This window comes from Coregonus clupeaformis, chromosome 14, assembly GCF_020615455.1.
Source record: "Coregonus clupeaformis isolate EN_2021a chromosome 14, ASM2061545v1, whole genome shotgun sequence".
Lineage (NCBI taxonomy): Eukaryota > Metazoa > Chordata > Actinopteri > Salmoniformes > Salmonidae > Coregonus > Coregonus clupeaformis.
Genome location: NC_059205.1, coordinates 21278455 through 21287303, shown reverse-complemented (window position 1 = coordinate 21287303; position 8849 = coordinate 21278455).

The window sequence follows — 8849 nt, the reverse complement described above, 5'->3', positions numbered from 1 at the left end:
CATGCTAAAGGCTAGAGATGATGCTTTCAAGGAGCGGGACACTAATCCGGACGCTTATAAGAAATCTCGCAATGCCCTCAGACGAATCATCAAACAGGCAAAGCGTCATTACAGGACTAAGATTGAATCCTACTACACCGGCTCTGACGCTCGTCGGATGTGGCAGGGCTTGAAAACTATTACGGACTACAAAGGGAAAAACAGCCACGAGCTGCCCAGTGACGCGAACCTACCAGATGGGCTAAATGACTTTTATGCTCTCTTCGATGCAAGCAACACTGAGAGCACCAGCTGTTCCAGACGAATGTGTGATCACACTCTCCGTAGCTGATGTGAGCAAGACCTTTAAACAGGTCAACATTCACAAGGCTGCAGGGCCAGATTACCAGGACGTGTACTCAGAGCATGCACGGACCAACTGGCAAGTGTCTTCACTGACATTTTCACCTCTCCCTGACCAAGTTTGTAATAACTACATGTTTCAAGCAGACGACCATAGTACCTCTGCCCAAGAATACGAAGGTAACCTGCCTAAATGACTACCTCCCTGCAGTACTCACGACGGTAGCCATGAAGTGCTTTGAAAGGCTGGTCATGGCTCACATCAACACCATCATCCCGGAAACCCTAGACCCACTCCAATTCGCATACCGCCCCAACAGATCCACAGATGACAATCTCAACCGCACTCCACACTGCCCTTTCCCACCTGGACAAAAGGAACACCTATGTGACAATACTGTTCATTGACTACAGCTCAGCGTTCAACACCATAGTGCCCACTCAGCTCATCACTAAGCTCTGCAACTGGCTCCTGGACTTCCTGACGGTCTGCCCCCAGGTGGTAAGTGTAGGCAACAACACATCTGCCAAGCTGATCCTCAACACGGTGGCCTGTCAGGGGTGCGTGCTTAGTCCCCTCCTTTCCTACCTGTTCACCCACGACTGCATGGCCAAGCACGACTCCAACACCATCATTAAGTATACTGATGACACAACGGTGGTAGGCCTGATCACCGACAAAGATGAGACAGCCTATAGGGAGGAGGTCAGAGACCTGGCAGTGTGGTGCCAGGACAACAACCTATCCATCAACATGAGCAAGACAAAGGAGATTATCATCGACTAAAGGAAAAGGAGGGCCAAATACTCCCCCATTCACATCGACGGGGCTGTAGTGGAGTGGGTCGAGAGTTTCAAGTTCCTTGATGTCCACATCACCAACAAACTATCATGTTCCAAACACACCAACAAAGTCGTGAAGAGGGCACGACAACACCTTTTCCCCCTCAGGAGACTGAAAAGATTTGGCATGGGTCCCCAGATCCTCAAAGCGTTCTACAGCTGCACCATCGAGCGCAACCTGAACAGTTGCATCACCGCCTGGTATGGCAACTGCTCGACATCCGATCATAAATCAAATCAAATGTTATTTGCCACATGTGACGAATACAACAGGTGTAGACCTTACAGTGAAATGCTTACTTACAAGCCCTTAACCAACAATGCAGTTTTAAGAAAATAAAAAAAGTGTTAAGTACAAAATAAAGATAGCAAATAATTAAAGAGCAGCATTAAAATAAAATAACAGTAGGGAGGCTATATACAGGGGGTACCGGTACAGAGTCAATGTGCGGGGGCACCGGTTAGTCGAGGTAATTGAGGTAATATGTACATGTGGGTAGAGTTAAAGTGACTATGCATAGAGTATAGTGCAAATAGTCCAGGTAACCATGATAAGCTGTTCAGTAGTCTTATGGCTTGGGGGCAGAAGCTGTTAAGAAGCCTTTTGGACCTAGACTTGCCGTGCGGTAGCAGAGAGAACAGTCTATGACTAGGGTGGCTGGAGTCTTTGACAATTGTTGGGCCTTCCTCTGACACCCCCTGGCATAGAGGTCCTGGATGGCAGGAAGCTTGGCCCCAGTGATGTACTGGGCCGTACGCACTGCCCTCTGTCGGAGGCCGAGCAGTTGCCATACCAGGTGGTAATGCAACCAGTCAGGATGCTCTCGATGGTGCAGCTGTATAACTTTTTGAGGATCTGAGGACCCATGCCAAATCTTTTCATTCCCCTGAGGGGGAATAGGCTTTGTCGTGCCCTCTTCACGACTGTCTTGGTGTGTTTGGACCATGATAGTTTGATGGTGATGTGGACACCAAGGCACTTGAAGCTCTCAACCTGTTCCATTACAGCGCCGTCGATGAGAATGGGGGCGTGCTCAGTCCTCTTTTTTTCCCTGTAGTGAGAGGTTATTTTCCTGGCACCACACTCCCAGAGCCCTCACCTCCTCCCTGTAGGCGGTCTTGTCATTGTTGGTAATCAAGCCTACTACTGTTGTGTCGTCTGCAAACTTGATGAATGAGGTGGAGGCGTGCTTGGCCACGCAGTCATGGGTGAACAGGGAGTACAGGAGGCGTGCTGAGCATGCACCCTTGTGGGGCCCCAGTGTTGAGGATCAGCGAAGTGGAGATGTTATTTCCAACCTTCACCATCAGGGGGCGACCCGTCAGGAAGTCCAGGACCCAGTTGCACAGGGCAGGGTTCAGACCCAGGGCCTCAAGCTTAATGATGAGCTTGGAGGGTACTATGGTGTTGAATGCTGAGCTACAGTCATTGAACAGCATTCTTACATAGGTATTCCTCTTGTCCAGATGGGATAGGGCAGTGTGCAGTGTGATGGCGATTGCATCGTCTGTGGATCAATTGGGGCGGTAAGCAAATTGAAGTGGGTCTAGGGCGATAAGTAAGGTAGAGCCACCATCTGTAGCATGACTAGGCCCAGCCTCTGCTGCCTGCATCTCATGGCCCCCTGGACGTTGACCTCAATATCCCCCACTGGTGCTAGTACCCTCACCTTGTCTACGGCCTTTATGTGGGCATGCAAAGCTCTTACGCCCCAAATCCCCACACTGAAAGCACCATAGACTATCTGTGTTGGCAAACCCTGCATACAGCCCCTCCCCATGCCTCACTTTAAAATGCACATTTAACTGTTGCTCATTGTTATTCAGAAACATGAACACTTGCCTCCTGAACTAAACAACAAGCTTGACGGCATCTACCTGAAAACCTGTGGACAGTACACGAAAACCACTAGCAAACTTACCAAAATGACTCAGCTCCTTCCTGATTTGATCATCCGTAATAAACAGCGGCACATTTGCAACTACCACCCTAGTCGAAGGGGTAGAAAGAGGAGAAATAGGCACCAACACACCCCTTACAAATATTCCATTAGCAATGAGCCTACCCACCAAATTTGCTCTTTTCATGAACACAACCACAGCTTTGTTCATTCTGGAATCGAAATGTATAAATTCAGCTCCTACCTGTTCGCCGTCCGCGAGCAGAACCCCCTCCACCTTAATTCCATTCTCGGGAACACACCTGAATCCATGAAGTAACGACAGCGTCTCCTCCGCGCTAGGCTGCTAGGCTGTGAAGCCATCGTGCACACCACACCGTTCAAATCCCCAGGAAACTAAAACTCTGTCCTCTTCATCCCTAACTTCATCCCTATTGGGCCCTGGTCAAAAGTAGTGCACTACCCTAAATAGGGAATAAGGTGCCATTTTGGAGCAGGTTAGCATTTTTTTGTCACTAGCTGGAACAGCCACAAAGTCATAAAATCTGATTTTAAACCTAACCCTAAATTTAGCTAATTAAGCACATTTTTGTTTTCATGAATTTTTACAATAATATAGCCAATTCTGACTTTGCAGCTGGCCCATCTAGCGGAAATCCCTCAGTGCTGCCTCCAAGGCAGGATTCATGACAATAAACGTCAACCTGCATTTGGGAGGCAGACTACACTCTTAGAAAAAAAGGTTCCAAAAGGGTTCTTTGGCTGTTCCCATAGGATAACTATTTTTGGTTTCAGGTAGAACCCTTTTGGAGTCCATGTAGAAGGGTTCTACATAGAACCCAAAAGGGTTCTACCTGGAACCAAAAAGGGTTCTTCAAAGGGTTCTCCTATGGAGACGGCCGAAGAACCCTTATAGGTTAAAGATAGCACTTTTATTTATTTTTTATTATTATTTTATTCTGGAGTTGTTTGATTAAATGGGGATCAGCCCTGCGTCTAGGCCTAGTTATTCTCCTGAGTTTTCAGGGCTTTCTGTGTGCATCCCAAGTGCCATTTGTAGGGCCCTATAAAATTTACAAAGCGAAGAACGCAGACGGAATCACGGAATACAGACATTAAAACGGAATTCAACAGCATTCTAAAATGTATTAAACTTATTTGGAGCAAATGTATTACAAAATAATTAATTTGCCCAAGTTTATCATAAGAAATGAACAGAATGCATGAATAGAATGCATCAGTGATTCCTATCTCCCAATATATGAGAGAGAGAGAGGGGGAGAGAGGCAGGGATGGACGGGGGAGTGTGAGTGACCGGCACGGTACTGTTTATTCAGCCTGCTTGTCAGCAGTGTACTGTACGTCTCTAGCATTGTCTGTCTCCAGCATCTTGTGTATGGGTGGGTGGCCACTCCTTGGCGGGGTCATTATGGCACCAGGCAGATACTGTACAGCAAGGCAGATAGACAGCTGACCAGGGTGGTCAGTCAGGCAGGACGGGGTCTTCTCTAACCCCCTCTCTGTAATGGCACCACAACTTCCATCTTTTCACAGCTATTTCACATTCAGACATTCACATTCTTAAATCACCCTCCCTCTTCAGTGACTGAAGAATGGTCGCCTTGACCTTTTTGAACGCCACCACCTGCTAACGGCCAGGGCCTAAAATGTACTTTTTGGTACACCAGCCACTGTGGCAGGTAGATTTAAAAATCGACCAACCATTCAGATTCTTTACCAGCCAAAATATTATTTTACGCTAAAATTACACCAACAAAACACAACAAAACAGATGAGCATGCTTTGTAATGTTTCTAAAACAATAAATGTATTGTAAGAAGTGATGTGGTACATTGTTTAATATTTTTTTATGTGACATCACCAAAATATCACAGAGGAGACAAAAATGTTCACCTGCCCCTTTAAGGGCTGGAGGTTACCGTGGTAATCCGAACCCAGTCATGTTTGCACCTGTGAGATTGAATCTGACTAGTATCTGCGTTGCTTCTCTTCCCTAGCAGTTGAAACGCAAACATTGAAAAACAACCTAGATGTGAACAAAACAATGTAAATAGCCAAGGAACACAAGGACAAAGTCTCACTTCAGTAGAATTCCGTTTCAAGTAAATTAAACAAACTTTTATGCCTGTGCCCTTCTAAAAATGAGTCTGTCACTCAGCTCTTCACGTGCACATGCACAGCCCCCCAGCCAGGCAGTGTCGCAGCACGAGGCAGAAATACTTTGCACATTTTACAGTGTGCATTCAGTTCAGGTCAGGGAGATACAACTATATTCTCTAGAATACCATAGTAGCTAGCCATGGTCTACAGACAATGCAAATGCCACAGCAACTCCCGGCACAGGAAACAGCTTCGGGTCGGCGGGCCTGCAGACAGGCTGGGAGAGAGTAAAATGTGCATTCTAATAGGCCTATTTGCCCAACATTGGAATGATATTTTAATATTATACATTTCCATTACCTAAATAATGACATATGCGATGCCTAGCCAGACAAATCATTGTTTGAAACCTGGACGTTTTACATAGCCTATCTCACCTTGCTTTTAATAGCCTACAGCCAGAATCTGACCATAGAAAAAAGCTACGATTTCCTGATATGCCATTGAAACCAGCATTTCTTCTTCTACCGTCCAAAGGCATTAAGGAGCAATCCAAGTGTTGCATCTTCAGATATTCCCTCTTTCTAAGTTTGTACCATTAGGCTGTATATTCGTCTCTGTCACATTATAAAAACTGCTCACATCAGGTGCATGTTTGAGAATGGTGTTCTCCCGTAATAACATTTTGGAACATTCACGCATATGGCCGAGACGAGTGAACATATTGCTGGGCTTGTAATGTGAATTAATCATAGTTTATCAACTTTTCAACTAAATGCGATCTGTTCCATCAGCCTCGTTGTCAGCGTCTGGGTGCAGTGGGGAAACGGAATCAGGCGCAGGACACAGAACTGAGAGATAAATGGCTTTACTAGAATCCAAGTAAACCATAGCAAACCCTCCATGCAGGGAAGAGCAAAACAACAGCTCAACAGATGACGAAACAAAGAACAATCACGCACACACCCAGGAGGGAAAACAGAGGTAATATAGGGAAACCAATAAGCCTAATGAGTAACAGGTGTGAACAATAAAGACAGAACTAGTGAGACACCGAAACATTGATAGGTGGCAGCTAGTACTCCGGTGACGAAGACCGCCAAAGCCTGCCCGAACGAGGAGGAGGGGCAGCCTCGGCCGTATCCGTGACACTCGTCTTTATATTTAAACATTTAAGTATGGAACCACTGGCCTACCGTCCCGCAACTGTCCCAACGTCTGTTTTGAACCGTCCCAGACATCGTTTTTATCGTCCCTGGGACGACTGGATGCCCTTAATTTTGTGCCCTGCTCTGACATACTGAGCCCATTGGGTTACTGGCCAATGTGATGTGGCCATCGACACTCCAAATGGGGGGACTCTATTTTCTAAATGGATAGATTACATATTTGGAAGCCTACTGACTCCTCTTGGAAGAGTGGCTGATTGGTGAGTTTAGAGATGTATGGTATGGGATTGGCAATGGCATAGTTTCAAAGCTGAGGGAGTAGGCTACTGGTCCAGTCATCTACCAGTTTCTGTATTTGTATTTATTAAGGAACCCCATTAGCTGCTGCCAAGGCAGCAACTACTCTTCCTGGGGTCCAGCAACATTAAGACAATTATATACAATTAAAAATATTACATGACATTACATTTCATAACACTTTTCACAACACATTAAGTGTGTGCCCTCAGGCCACTACTCTACTACCACATACAGTGAGGGAAAAAAGTATTTGATCCCCTGCTGATTTTGTATGTTTGCCCACTGACAAAGAAATGATCAGTCTATCATTTTAATGGTAGGTTTATTTGAACAGTGAGAGACAGAATAACATTTAAAAAAATCCAGAAAAACGCATGTCAAAAATGTTATGAATTGATTTGCATTTTAATGAGGGAAATAAGTATTTGACCCCTCTGCAAAACATGACTTAGTACTTGGTGGCAAAACCCTTGTTGGCAATCACAGAGGTCAGGCGTTTCTTGTAGTTGGCCACCAGGTTTGCACACATCTCAGGAGGGATTTTGTCCCACTCCTCTTTGTAGATCTTCTCCAAGTCATTAAGGTTTCGAGGCTGATGTTTTGCAACTCGAACGTTCAGCTCCCTCCACAGATTTTCTATGGGATTAAGGTCTGGAGACTGGCTAGTTCACTCCTTTGTTGCCTTGGCCGTGTGTTTTGGGTCATTGTCATGCTGGAATACCCATCCACAAGATTTGACGGTACATGGCCCCGTCCATCGTCACTTTGATGCGGTGAAGTTGTCATGTCCCCTTAGCAGAAAAACAACCCCAAGTCATAATGTTTCCACCTCCATGTTTGATGGTGGGGATGGTGTTCTTGGGGTCATAGGCAGCATTCCTCCTCCTCCAAACACGGCGAGTTGAGTTGATGCCAAAGAGCTCCATTTTGGTCTCATCTGACCACAACACTTTCACCCAGTTCTCCTCTGAATCATTCAGATGTTCATTGGCAAACTTCAGACGGGCATGTATATGTGCTTTCTTGAGCAGGGGGACTTTGCGAGCGCTGCAGGATTTCAGTCCTTCACAGCGTAGTGTGTTACCAATTGTTTTCTTGGTGACTATGGTCCCAGCTGCCTTGAGATCATTGACAAGATCCTCCCGTGTAGTTCTGGGCTGATTCCTCAACGTTCTCATGATCATTGCAACTCCACAAGGTGAGATCTTGCATGGAGCCCCAGGCCGAGGGAGATTGACAGTTCTTTTGTGTTTCTTCCATTTGCGAATAATCGCACCAACTGTTGTCACCTTCTCACTAAGCTGCTTGGCGATGGTCTGGTAGCCCATTCCAACCTTGTGTATGTCTACAATATTGTCCCTGACATCCTTGGAGAGCTCTTTGGTCTTGGCCATGGTGGAGAGTTTGGAATTCAATTGATTGATTGCTTCTGTGGACAGGTGTCTTTTATACAGGTAACAAACTGAGATTAGGAGCACTCCCTTTAAGAGTGTGCTCCTAATCTCAGCTTGTTACCTGTATAAAAGACACCTGGGAGCCAGAAATCTTTCTGATTGAGGGGGGGTCAAATACTTATTTCCCTAATTTAAAATGCAAATCAATTTATAACATTTTTGACATGCGTTTTTCTCGATTCTTTTGTTGTTATTCTGTCTCTCACTGTTCAAATAAACCTACCATTAATATTATAGACTGATCATTTCTTTGTCAGTGGGCAAACGTACAAAATCAGCAGGGGATCAAATACTTTTTTCCCTCACTGTATCTACAATACAAAATCCATGTGTACGTGTGTGTAGAGTGCGTGTATTACCTTTTGTATCATGTGTGTCTGTGCCTGTGTGTGTGTCTCTTCACAGTCCCTGCCGTTCCATAAGGTGTATTTTTATCTGTTTTTTTAAAATCAGATTATACTGCTTGCATCAGTTACTTGATGTGGAATAGCATTCCACGTAGCCATGGCTCTATGTAGTACTGTGCACCTTCCATAGTCTGTTCTTTACTTGGGGATTGTGAAGAGACCTTTGGTGACATGTCTTGTGGTGTATGCATGGGTGTCTGAGATGTGTGCTATTAGTTTAAACAGACACCTTGGTGCATTCAGCATGTCAACACTTCTTACAAAAACAAATAGTGATGAAGTCAATCTCTCCTCCACTTTGAGCCAAGAGAA